This window comes from Gigantopelta aegis, chromosome 6, assembly GCF_016097555.1.
Source record: "Gigantopelta aegis isolate Gae_Host chromosome 6, Gae_host_genome, whole genome shotgun sequence".
Lineage (NCBI taxonomy): Eukaryota > Metazoa > Mollusca > Gastropoda > Neomphalida > Peltospiridae > Gigantopelta > Gigantopelta aegis.
Window position 1 is genome coordinate 55,266,184 of NC_054704.1, and position 14,478 is coordinate 55,280,661.

Consider the following 14,478-nt stretch of genomic DNA (forward strand, 5'->3'; position numbering starts at 1 on the left):
GATTGAATTTTCAAGAATAATGTTCCCAATAAATAGCCTCATCTTTAAACAAAGCACATATTTGTTGGTAATTATATACTGAACAGCACTGAAAATGCACCACCAGTTGATAACAAATATAACAATAGTAACAATAGTATTTTATTTATTACAAAGCACATGACTGAAAAATATTCAGACAATTACTTCCCACGTAAACAAATATTCTGAGAATACTGCTAAAGAAATACATGTCCCCTACCAAGTCAAACAAATATTTGTATCCCCCAAGTTCAAGGGCTCTGTCAAAAATTAGCAAATCCCCATGAAAGTCGAATGATGTGTAACTACACGATGAAGGTATACACAAAATTTCAACTCAATATCTCGAGGCACTGCACGAGAGAAAAAAAAGAGTATATATGGGACAGATAGATGGACGGAGATAAATATATACTGAACAAAATAAGAAACTTCCGCTAACTTTGCTTGAACATAACTTGATGAAAATAAACCGGGGGAATAATTGTTATATATGCATTTAAAGAGTGTTCCATGATGCATCGTTTGGTGCAAAAACCATGGCCATAGGTTAACAGAAACTGGGAGAAATTTTGACCAAGTGTGGTAGGGGTTAAAAAACAAAAACCCAACTTAATAACGGGTATGACCACCTCTTGAATTGACCACTGCAGTGCATCACAGGCGCATAGAATTGACTAAAGTGTTGATTTCTGCCTGTGGAATATTGTTCCATTCCTGAATGAGCGCTTGACGAAGTTCGTTGACATTAGCGGGTGGGTTGGGACGACGTCTCAATCGTCTGTCCAGACTATCCCAGACATGCTCGATGGGGTTGAGATCAGGACTTTTAGTGGGCCAGTCATCAATGAAATCAATGTTATTTGTCCTAAGAAAATTTACAGTGTCTCTAGCTGTACGAGAGGTGGCATTATCATGCTGAAAAATCGAGATGTTGGCGTTGTTATGGAACAGAGGAATGACGTGATGAGCGAGAATGTCATCGCGGTAACGTTGAGCATTTAAATTGCAATCAATGACGACTAGTGGTGAACGATAACCATGGGCAATGGCTGCCCAGACCATGACAGAACCCCCACCCCCGAAACGATCTTGTTCAAGAACACAACAGTCAGCATAGCGTTCATTTCTCCTACGGTAGACGCGCACCCTGCCATCACCACATTGTAAAGAAAATCTGGACTCATCCAAAAAAAGAACGGTATTCCAGCGTCGACGTATCCAACGAGCCCAATTAAGACGATTTAGACGATGACGTTGCGTTAAAACGCATCAGACGTAAGGACGTCGTGCATGTAAACCGTTCTCCTGCAGACGATTACGAACAGTTTGCCCACTGATTCGGTTATTATGAAGCCCAGGTGTGTTAGCAGCAGTAGCAGTGGCAGTTTGGAATCGATTGCGATTGGTCAAGACCGCTATATCATGAACACGCATTGTAACACACGGACGTCCACAACGTGGCAAGTCGTTGGTACTTCCTGTCGTTCGAAATCTTATGCGAAGATTTCGTATCACTCGACTAGAACTCCCAACATGCCTTGCAACGTCTTCTGTCGACCTGCCAGCATCAAGCATGCCAATCGCCCGTTTGCGTAAATTATTGGGTATTCTTTTTTTTTATTACAAATTTGGAAGCATTTTCGTTCACTTGACAACAATGTCATTAAGACAAGTACAACACATTGACCGAATACTACACAGGACATGTCGAACCATGCATGAACGTGCAAATTGAATTTCACGCTGTCGACGATTAACAGTGCAAAAATAATCAATAAAATTCATGAATCCTGATAATACAGCTCAAGGCTAATACTACCTATATAATTTCATTACACAATGAATTCTTTAACACAACAAATACTATATGTACAAATCGGAAGTTTCTTTTTTGGTTCAGTATATATACTCGCGGAAAAAAGTTCCTGTGTACCGTACCAAATGATTGCATATAGAATATAATTTACCTGAAATCTGGTAATTAAAAAATCAGTAAATGAACATGTAACCACTCCCTTCGATATTCAAGCGGTGTCCTGTCAATTGCACGAACTATTCATGCTTTGTGAACACAAGTTGCATTACTAGCATTTTTGGTCACGTGCTTCTGTTTGACGTCATTTTTCTTATCATTGGACTTTAAAAACTATTGTATGGATTCTCATCACTCAGAAAAATACTTTTTGTTGGTATCTGATCGTCATCAGTGTGATGCCACGCCTCCCAGAAAATGATCTTCATTGAACGATGGGTATGATTGAGGTTAGAATGGAACAAACGCAGTTGCTAGTCATTTTAGTGTTCATTGGTGTTCATCAGAACACTATGCAATATCTGTGGAGATGTTCGACAGTTTAGGGGTACTAGGGATCTTCCATGTTTAGGGAGTCGACACGTGACGCCACGTCAGCAAATCATCAGTATTAAGCGGGTACACATATGGAATCATTTGGAAATGATACGTTTAACATCCTAATGCATCTGTAAGTTAAGGCCAATCAGTGGAAGAACTGTACACAACCGATTAGATAACAAAGTACGACCATGACCGTACATCAGTACGTTGTTCTGTTACATCGTCACCGATGGTGCACCAAACATTGTGTAGACAGTACTTCAGGTTCAGAAGGCAGGAGAAGATCAACGTACTTTTAACAGATAAATAGTACATCTATGTAAATTACAATATTTTTTAATTTTAAAAATAGAAATCCTACTGAATGACCAAGAACATTTTTCCGTGAGTATAACCCCCTCCAGTTTGACAAGCAGGGGACTAAGAACTGAAAAACTGGGATACACAGAGCTAATAAGACCACTGTGGCATATTTTTCAATTTATGCAAATATTAATCTAAAGAACGATGAGCACACTTTTTACATGATGTTCTATCTTATGATTATGTTTTTTTTACCATGCTATATTAAAAGAGTAATTTCAGTAAACACACACCCCCCCCCCCCCCACACCACACACACACATTCAAAAAAGTGTAGAGAGATGTATTTAATTGTTGGTAGTGGGAATCGAACAATAAAATACAGTGAAACCCCTTAAAACTGGACACCTATGGACTAAGTAAAAAGCTTGTTGTAACGAGTATCCAGTTTAGTGAGGTTCTGTTCTGTACTGGCATTTAAAAAGGGACTGTACATGAAAAGCATCTTTCAGTGGTCTTTCTTTCATATAAAAAAAATTGTTTAATCCTGCATCAAAACTGCAGTCTACACACAACTCTAACTCATTTAATATCAACAAACATTTCACAATCTCTGAATGAGCTCTCCTATATATACAACCTATTTAAAAAGAGTAATTTGTGTCAAGTTTCGAGGACACGACTTGGACAATTGGCAGCTCATAGTAACCATAGAATGCACACAGTTTTGCATTGTGCCACAGCCAGACCACAATAGGTGTGAAATGGGTGTGATCTTGTTGACATTGAAAAGAGAACGCCATGCCCAGTTTTGTAAACAATGACGACATTCTCCATCATTTCGTGACCTGTTTATTGCAAAGAAATATGCACTAAAAGTTCGACGACCCAGTTGTTTGTTTAGCCGTAAATGAACCGAGAAAAAGAAGGAAAGGAATATTTGTTCAATGATAAAATTTGTTAAAACGACACCACTAGAGCACATTAATTATTATCATTTGCTATTGGATGTATAACATATGGTAATTTTGACATATGCACTTACAGCAGACAGGACAAACATACCATGACATCTGATATACCAGTTATGGAGGTTTGGCTGGGACAGAAACCTCCAATCAGACAATGCATCTACTGAGTAGGTCCAATCCTGTGACCACCAGTGCTAGATCTGCCCCTTGGTTAATGACACCTCATCACATTTAAACTATGGATAATATGGTTACTTTGACAGGAGAGAGGGGTACAGAATTGTTATATATATATATATATATATATATATATATATATATATATATATATATATATATCTATCTATAACCATAGAATGCACACAGTAAGTGCTATATTATATATATATAAAATATACACACACACACACAGTTCAAGAAAAAGAAGAGGGTGTGAGACACAGGATGGGGGTTGGGTGTGTGTATGTGTGTGTGCAATTGGGAGGGGGAGAGAGGGGAGGAGAGAGAGGGGAGGAGAGAGAGGGGAGGGAGGAGGGAAAAGGTTCTACCGCTGGGTACTCTTACCAAAAGACAGCTAAGAATATTTTATATGCCCTTATAGACAGGAATAAATGTATAAAACAACCTTCGAGGTACAAGTCATGGAGAAATGGTTAGGACAGTCCTTCATATTAGACGGGGGCGAGACGTTGCCTAGTGGTAAAACACTCGTCTGCTGTGGCCACTCTATGATCGATCCCTGTCGGTGGACCAATTGGGCTATTAGTTGTTCCAGCCAGTGTACCACGACTGGTATAGCAAATGCTTTGGTAAGTGCTATCCTTACTACTACTGGGAAAATGTAACAGGTTTTCTGGTAATATCTAAAGTAAATCTTGCACATATTAACACAAAGAAGCTTTGAACAGCACACATTGCGTAATCGTTGAACCAGCGTGATGACATTCAAACGCTATAGGACCTGCTGGGGTTAAAGCGGCTTCTTTGCAAAACATCCACGGGGAGGCGCACTGTTGCCATATTTTTATGTAGACGATAAATAGATAGAAGAACATACCAGTTTTTTTGCAAGTTCATAGTCTGACGCCATATAACCGTAAATAAAATATGTTGAGTGCGTCGTTAAATAAAACACTTCTTTCTTTCTTTTTATTACTATAGTAAAATTAAATGGGTGTGTAATAAAAAACCCCACTTAAATTAAGGTGTGCAAGTGTGATTGTGCAAGTGTGATCGTGCATCTGAGATCATGGACTGAAGAAAGCACTTTATTACGGAGATACCCATGCATACAGTACAGAAAAGGACTACTTATTTAAAACTGTTCAGTCAGTGGGTACTGTATGTCAAACATACTAAATTCTAACTTTCAAACTTGGTTTAAAGTGCTGGAGTCAGTTTCAAAAAACATCAATTTATATTTGCAACCAGCAGTTATACCCGTTATATATCTGTGTGTTTGGAATTTATTTCAAGCAGAAAATTACCTCCTAGAGCATTGTAAAGATAAAAGAGACTGAAATATATGAACCACAGAACCACAAATTATATTTGTTGTACTCTTACTGGCCTCAGAGAATGGAAAACATGCATAGCCTATTTATTGTTTATGCAAAAATACTTTCTAGTAACCCATTTACCTTTTTCATAAGTTGTAAATATAGCACCCTAAATTTTGTATAAACAAACAGGTTTTGCTAAATCAGGTTTGTATGAGCAATGTGCCAATAAAACAATCGTTCTCACAATTTTCAGTGGTAGTGATACAAACTGAGGTTTTAGTCATAGATTTATGTTTATATGCAAAACTATAGTCCATCCCATCCGCCTACAAAAATGTTTTTCGGAAATAATTTCAGCTTGGTCTGAAGTAAGAAGGAAAGTAAAAATGCTTTGGAAATAACAAAAAACTACATTTTTTATTGTGCAATTTAGAAAACAATCAGCTCAGAAATAAACAGCTTGTAGTAAATTCCATAGTGTGAATAAAAAGCATCCCCTATGGGATGGACTATACGTTAACAATATTTGTAAAATTGACTACAGGAGAGGAAAGCCACGGCTCTCACTTACACGTAGGTTGTTCCTTTCAAATTACAGGACAAGTTCAATTTTATGCACCATTTCAGACCAGACAGAACATACTGTACCAGACAGAACATACTGTGTCTTCAACTGATATACAAATGAAGTTTAATCGAAATTTTAGATGGGTCAGAACATACTACAATCTTTAACCAATATTTCGGTTGTAGAGCAAATGAAGTTTAATGAATATTTTAGGACAGAATACACCAGATACAACAGTTGTAGAGCATGTGGAGTTTAATCAACATTTAGGACAGAATATACCAGATACAACAGTTGTAGAGCATGTGGAGTTTTAATCAACATTTAGGACAGAATATACCAGATACAACAGTTGTAGAGCATGTGGAGTTTAATTAGGTACCGGCAGCCCTAGCCGATCAGCCTGGAATGCTGCAAAATCGGCAATTATCACCCGTTTTTACAGGCCCAAAATATGTTTTTAAAATCATCCATAAATTACAAAAAAAATAACAGGCGAAAGTCTGTCCTTTGCTCTTTAACGTGGTGCATTTAAAAAAATAAATTGTGTTTAATACGACTGTTTAAATGTGTATTTTGCGAACCTTAATTAGCGGCAAATTATCGCTATTGTCTTTGGTTGCGTCGTTTTTCGCGGCTTGTTCTGCGCATATGCGTTGGAAAATCCCCTTGCGCAGATTAGCGATACGTCATAAAACAATTCTGTTGATAGCATGTGAATCGCCAGTGGATGACCTTTCGAACAATATATGGCGTGCTCAGTTTTTTATTTTATCTGTGACTGATATTTGTGTTTTAAATTTTTTATAAAGTTTGAAACGCTATAATTAATAAAGTGAGATAAAAAAGCATACAGTGCCAGACATTTTCAAAGAGGGAATTCATTTGTGAATTCGATGGTACTATTATTATCATCATGTGCACGCCTGAAACATTCCGCAGACTCGTTATTGACCATCGACCTTTTTGACCAGAAGGCCAAAGGTTAACAAAATGGCGGATTCCATGCCGGACCACGTGGAGTGCTCTCAGATGGCGATCGATCGTTATTTACGTAAGTAGAGCCAATATTTATTTCAACTTCTGTAGTGGAAATATTAATATTAATATTTATTGTTATATTTTTGTTGGTTTTGTCATTTTAATATTTGTAAAATGTGTTTTTCTTCGACAAAATTGATGGCCGATCCAATAATTTAGCAAGTTGTTTTATGGTATTATATATTAATGCTATGTTTATTTTCTTTGTATATAAGTCATCGATTGCAACGATATTTCATTTTTAGAAAATTGTACTTTTTTTTTTTTTTTTTTTACACCGGAAGTCGAGTGCTGACGCGTTTTACCCTACTAAACACATGTGTTTACTGATATTTGCCTCAGACTGCTAATTTAATCGATAAAAATATATTTAAATGATTAAGTAAATGTAATAATTAAGTTCTTGTAACATTTATATAATTATATGAATATATATATAGTAATTATGGTTTTACTTTTTCATATTTTAGTTTTAATATTTATAATAAGTCATATTATTATTAAATTTTTAAAGTTAATATTTTTGTGTGCAAACTGCAAAACATTGTATACATTAACTATAGTGAGGATTTTGTGTGTGTGTGGTGTGTGTGGTGTGTGGTGTGTGTGTGTGTGTGTGTGTGTGTGTGTGTGTGTGTGTGTGTGTGTGTGTGTCAATGCTTATGGGGCTTTAGCCCCCCTCTACGAGCAGGTTGCCCGGGTCCGGAACCATTATGCCCAAATTTTTATTTCTTTTGTATACTAGGTACTTTAAGGTACCGGCATTCACAACCTAATTGCTTGTAATATGCTTCTTTAATTGCTATAAATGTATTTCAAACTACATGTAATATGTACCGGGTATGTAATTGAATTAATATTTATTTTAGCTATGGCAAATTAGTACTATTAATAATATGAGAAAATTGAGGCATTGTTCATATTAATAGTGTCTTAATTTATGCCTCATGGGTTTAATGCATAAAGGGAACTAGTCCCCTTAATGGACAGGTTATTCAAGTCCAGGAGAATTATGTTTCTAATTTTTGTATTCTCAAATTAAGTTTACTTTATCACCAATAAGTGTAACACAACTTCATCTTGCTATTAATGTCTCTGCCTGTTTGTCATTCTGACATGGAGCATTTTTCCAACAGTAAACTATGGTAATCGTGACTGCAATATCTTTACATTTATTTATTTTTTTATTTTTTATTCAGGGAATGATCAGTTTTATCAGCTGGATCGGGTATTCAGTGCCTCTGGCTGGGGACGTCGTCCGGACTTACCTGTCGTTACTATTGACAACCGACTTCTGCTTCAATTTGACTTATTAAGAAATGAAGGAGGAAACAGCTGGGAAGAATTAGAGATTTTTATGAGGAAGTTTCTGCCAGTGTTTTATTCACAAACTAAATATAAAGGACTTGTCACTGCAGCTGTTAAGACATTTCACACTAAATTAATAGAGGAGAATGAGGTGTTGATTTTAACATTTTTGGACAGAAGACTTGATCTGCATATCATTGGACCCCATCTACAAGAAGCAGGTATTGGATGTCCCGAACTTGCAGATGATACACTGGAACTATTTCGAGAAAGAGCTACAAAACTGAAAGAGGCAGGAAAGGAAATTAGTAATGGCTTAGTAATAGAATTGGAGTCGTTTAGGCGAAATGAAAGTATATTGTACGTTAAGCTGTTGGAGTGGATGTACATACTTCACGAGTTTCCTATATCTGCAGATAAACTGAGAATTTTTTTTAAAAGAACATGCGATGATATGAAGAAAAAACAACATGCGATGATATGAAGAAAAAACAACATGCGATGATATGAAGAAAAAACAACATTGTAAGAAAAAACAAGGGAAGAGGTGATGGAAAGCTAGGTTTTGAAAAAAATTTGTCAGCTAGTTTTGTGAGTCATCCACTACTGGATGATATGTCATCTGACAACACTTCTGAATCTTGTACTGATACAGCTGAGATTACTTCACATACAACCATTGATATTGCCAACAAAGAGGTCGAGATTCGGCACTTAAATAGAAAAGTAGAGGAATTCCAAACAGCAGTGACTGAGATGAAAGCAGAGGTGTCATTATTGAAATCTATTATCAAAGATCATGTGACAACAATAAAGTCATTGCACTGCCAGTTGTCGGAAAAAGACAATGATATAAAAATACTAGAAGAAATAATTGGTCGTGACAATAATGAAATTAAAAAGTTAAAAGAAACAGCAGAAACTGGCAATTCTATCAGACAAAGTGCCTATTACCAAAGACTAAAAAGGCAAGAACAAAAACTCATGAAAATGCAAGATGTTGTTACCCAACATACTGATGGTGGCTGTGAGAAGAAAATATTGGAGTTGAAGTTGCAAATTAAATCTCTCCAGACACATCTCTCCAACTGTAAAAAGTCCATTCTTAAAAACCAGAAAAAAGTTGTAAATTTAAAGGGTCAGATCGACCAAGGCATCTCTTCAGAGAACAATTCATTAAATCTTCAGACTAGAGTTGATGGGTCCAACAAATTCACTGCTGACGTAATCCGCTGTGTGATGGAACTGATTGGTGAAGCAGAAGTCCCAAGCAGTAAATGTGGACGTGTCATGAAGATTGTAGTCCGGCAGTTGTTTCAACTGGATATTCCTTTAAACGAATTTCCTTCTGAAAGGACACGGCACATGCTCTGGCGAAAAGTCATTTGGGTGAAGTTTTAGTGAATTCAAAAGGTTATGATCTTCATTCTGATGGTACTGACAAAGACAAGAACAAAATCATGGGACATCAGGTGACAACAAAAGAGACGGGCACACTCAGCCTAGGATTTGTCGGTGTCCATACAGAAAATACAGACACATTACTAGATGTTGCCATTAACCTGTTAAGAGAACTGGCCTATGTATATGATGATGATGATGTAGAAGACAGATATGTCACTATGCTATCTAACATGACTGGTTTGATGAGCAATCGTGCGAGTGTGATGAAGGCATTTAATCGTGAATTAAATGAAAAACGGCAACAGGTCTTGGGTAAATCTGACAATTTGGAATTTCTACACTGCAATGCCCATTTCTTGCTGGGACTGAGTTCATGAGCAGAAAAAACACTCTCAACTGTAGAAAAGGATCTGGGTGAAGTGCTTGGACGTGATAACGTTTCTCACATTACAGCCAGATTTCGGAGTTCCACAGAAAACTCGACATCCAGATACATTCGGACTGCTTGTGACAGCCTTGGGCCTCGAGGTGACGAAAAAAATGGATGCAGGGATGCTTGGGATGCTTACTGCCATATGACAGATAAACATTCCTATATCGCCAGTTATCGTTCCAATCGGTTCAATAACTTTTTCCACGCTGGTGCCGTGCTACATCACCACACACAAGGTATTGATGACTTTTTTCAAAACTACCACCCACATGGCAACATGAAGCTCCAAAGTGTGTATGCTGACTGCAAACGTGACCGTATTGATCAGTTTCTTGTTGCTGTCGGAATACTATATTTCAGAGTCACTGCACCATACTGGCAGCTTATAAACAGCAGGACAAAGTACTTGGATTTTTACAAGTATGTGGAAAACATGCTATCTTCCTTCAAAGAATGGGCAGAAGATGCGACGCCTCTTCTAACCAGAGAGATGAGTCCTATGTTTGCAAACTTTGGACTGCAGGAAACAGAAGAGTTCAGGTCGTTATTTGATCTGCCAGTCGACCAGGTCAAGACTGTCAAGTCCACTCTGGAACAAGTCTGCAGTGATTTCATAACGGTAACTGAACGTCAACTTTGTGATTTCCTTGAAGGTGGTAGATACTACGACATCCAAGATGCAGAGATCAGAAACAAAATGGATCACTGTATGCTTACAAATCTGATTGGTGAAGCCTGTTTCGGTGACTTAGATTTCAGCATTTTCTAACGAAGAAATGCATCACTCCATTACCACTCAACAATGAACATGCTAAAACGCAACAAAACAATATCTGTGTGGTTTAGAAATAAATCTGAAATTGAACAACTGCAACTCTTGGAGAATTCTTCAAAGAAGGCACCTGTCCTGCGGGAGAAACACAAGCAGATGCAACTAGATGTTGTTCATAAAAGAAAAGCAGTTTTGGAAGAAAATAAACTTAAAATGGAAAAGCGAGAACAAGATGTACTGCGCAGAAAACATGAGGCAGTTAGTGCTGTTAAAAAACACGATGGACCGTGTCTGACATCTCATGATGTAGATGCACTGATGGATACAATCCCAGTTAGAGGACGGAGAAAATACATGATTGAAACCATCAAGGCAGAGATTCGTTATCAGCAGGTGGTCATGGTAATAAAGAGTCGACAGCTGAAACGTACGGGGAAATTGGAGGAGCCATTTTGAAACAGTTCCTAGATGACACACAAAGTAAGTTAATTTTGTCATGTAAACTAATTTCAGGGTTTCTAGAATGTTTATCAAATCCACCAGCCATGGGATCTGTGATTTTAGAAATATACACGCCACAATTAAAAATACTAGCCCTACTTTACTTTTAAGTCAATACAATTTTACTAAGTAATAGTAATAATCAAATATGTCACATAAAGAGGGAGATAGAGCTTAAAACACTTAACACTTAATACTAGTTATTTACTAGCCCAAAATTGAATATCAATAGCCATGGGAGTGGGGCTATCATAATCTAGAAGCCCTGTCTGACATGTCAATAGTAGTTATTTACTAGCCCAAAATTGAATATCAATAGCCATGGGAGTGGGGCTATCATAATCTAGAAGCCCTGACTATTTAGATATTTCCATTCTATGTCTTGATTCTTTTGCAGAAGAAATAAACATGTTATATTCTTCTTCTTTTTTTTTTTTGACAGCTTCAGTAATTTGATTAACATGGCTGAAAACAATATAAATTAATTCCTTAGACAATGACACAAAAATATGCCACTAGTAGCCTAACCATAACAAGTACTGTATAAATGTAAACATATTATTGACATTTGTAGTAATGTGTTTTTAAAATAGTTTTTTCAGACATTTCGGATGAAGAGCATCCGCGTGAAAACCTTGTCCAACAGAATAGTCTAAGTAACCAAGACAATCCACAAGAAACCAGTGACTGTGAAGATGAAGCAATCTCGAATTATGACCATGATGAGGATGATGAACCTCTAGCTGCACTTTCTAATAACAGTGAGTATATTTATCATGCCACTGATGCAGCTATTGTCATAATAATGTGTTTATACAAATTACAACTATTAAAAATTTATTGAAAAAAAAATTGTTATAATTTTTAAACAATGTTTTTATTCTTCATTTTAATTTGTTGGGTTTTTGGGGGTGGTTTTTTTTTTTTTGACAACTTAATAACTTTTGTAATATTACTTATAAATAGAAAGTTATCCAATTTACATGCAGCTATCACAAACTTTCCAAACCAAATTGTGCTAGATAATAAAATGTTGTTGAATTACTCTTCTTCAGTGGAGTCTACTGCTGAACCGAATGATGCTGAAGAAATGGGGCGATTTCAGTTTTCCAACCAGGGAATGAGAGTTGCTGTCTATTATGATGATGACTTTCATGTTGGAGAAGTTACCAGAGTTAATTCGGAATCCATTGCTCTTGTTCAGTTTATGCAAAAGTGTGGTGTGAAAAAAGGTGTTTAGAGATGGCCAACAGTAGATGATGAGGAAAAGAAAGAAAGAAGTGTTTTATTTAACGACGCACTCAACACATTTTATTTATGGTTATATGGCGTCAGACATATGGTTCAGGACCACACAGGTTTTGAGAGGAAACCCGCTGTCGCCACTACATGGGCTACTCTTCCGATAGGCAGCAAGGGATCTTTTATTTGCGCTTCCCACAGGCAGGATAGCACAAACCATGGCCTTTGTTGAACCAGTTATTAGATGATGAGGATGTCATTTCTGCAGAGTATGTTATACACTCAGGCTTCAACATGTGTACAACTAATGGCAGTGTGTGGTCTGTAGAAGATTGTTTGTTGGAGGAAATGTACAATCAATACAAGAGATTATTCTGTGTATAGGATTGAATGTGTGCACTAATTTGGACATGCTACATTACCATTGCAATATATTTAACGGCCTGAACTTTGAAGCTGAAAAAAAAAAAAAAAAATTATTTTGAATCATGCAGATATACAAGAGTAATAACTTTTGTTTCATCACCCGTGAACAATATTTCGAATCGGAATGATCATAACTTTTTATGTGATGGAGAAAATCTGCTAAAAATTGTATTTTTAAAAGTGTGTATACTTTATACTTATTAACAGTTGAGCTTTATTCTTGTTGAAATGGGCTCAGCTGCACTTGCTTTATCACCATTCCAAATTTTATTGTGATAGCTTGAATACTTTTCAAAATATAGGCTTTTAAAGTTGGCAAAATTATGTAGTTTTTCGTACGATTTTTACGTCCCGTCAGTTTGAAGATTGTTTATACCTTTCAGAGGTTGTAATTTTTTTAATTTATATTCACACACATTTGGAAAAAAATAGATAGTAATTATGCTACCTCTTTGACATATAAATTACAAAAATGTCTGTGTCAGCAATCAATGTTATAAATAATGACCTTCCAAAAAGGGCCCAAAATCACATTTCAAAAATTATAAATATTTTATACTGTTAAATATGTGATTTTTGTCAGTCTGTAGTATAAATTCAGTGTTACAAGAGCAACATTCTTTTAAAATTGTGTAATCACTGGTGTGCATACAGTAAAACAGTATCAAGAGAATAAATATTATAACTTTGGTTATATGAATTAATTTGGCCTAAAAAGCTTATCTTGTTCAGATAATTATGAGTTTTCGCGTCCAAAATACGGAAAACGCTATAACTTTAAAAGTTATAAAGATATCTTCAAAATTATTTTTGTAATAGGCTTGTTGTATCAATACATTTCATAATAAAGTGTTTTAATACAAAGATACACTTTAAAAACATTTGGCTGCTGGTACCTAGTTTAATCAACATTTTAGGACAGAATATACCAGATACAACAGTTGTAGAGCATGTGCAGTTTAATCAAAGTTAAGACAGGACAAGTTTAATAAAACATTTAGACAGTACAGAGCATAGCATAATTTGTAACTGATATACTGTGCCATTGTAGAGCAAATGAAGTTTAATCAAAATTAACTTGTAGAAAGACAATGGACACTCGATCAAAAATATTTTTATCGACTTACATACAAGCCAAAAACATTTATCTGCATGTACATTGATTGATGCAATATTTGGACGATAAAGTTTACACTTATTTATATTAATGCTGGATTCAACCAGCTGTTTCAAAGCCTCTAGATGCGATGAAATGCCCATTTGCACACCATACGTATTTACGTTTCATTGATTGTCCATGTTAATGTAATACAGCATATTTACCAATGTTAATAACACAGCGCACCTGGCTTATACCAAACTGAAGTTCAAGCATGCTGCCATGGGCACACAACATAGCTAGTATGTGGGTTTGAGAACAAATCTGTTGTCACAATGTTATTTCCATTCGACATAAGGCTGGTAGATACAGGGTTCGCAGCCAGAGTCAGTTTTAATGACTCATGAGTAGGTGTACCACCACTACATCCTCTTCTCTCTCACTAACAACTAACCCACTGTACTGGACAAAGAGCCCAGATAGTCGAGGTATGTGCCCCAGACAGCATGCTTGAACCTTACTTGGATA

The 14,478-nt window shown here is 36.3% G+C and overlaps 1 protein-coding gene and 1 long non-coding RNA gene across 2 annotated transcripts in view; one reads left to right on the forward strand and one right to left on the reverse strand.

The window, feature by feature from the left end:
* Positions 1–14,478, reverse strand: part of LOC121375536 — a 138,586-nt gene that overhangs the window by 66,342 nt on the left and 57,766 nt on the right. The window lies entirely within an intron of this gene.
* LOC121375537 lies at positions 10,830–12,464 on the forward strand. The gene is made up of 3 exons (XR_005958322.1): positions 10,830–11,162; positions 11,777–11,944; positions 12,239–12,464. It is a non-coding gene; the product is annotated as an uncharacterized LOC121375537 (long non-coding RNA).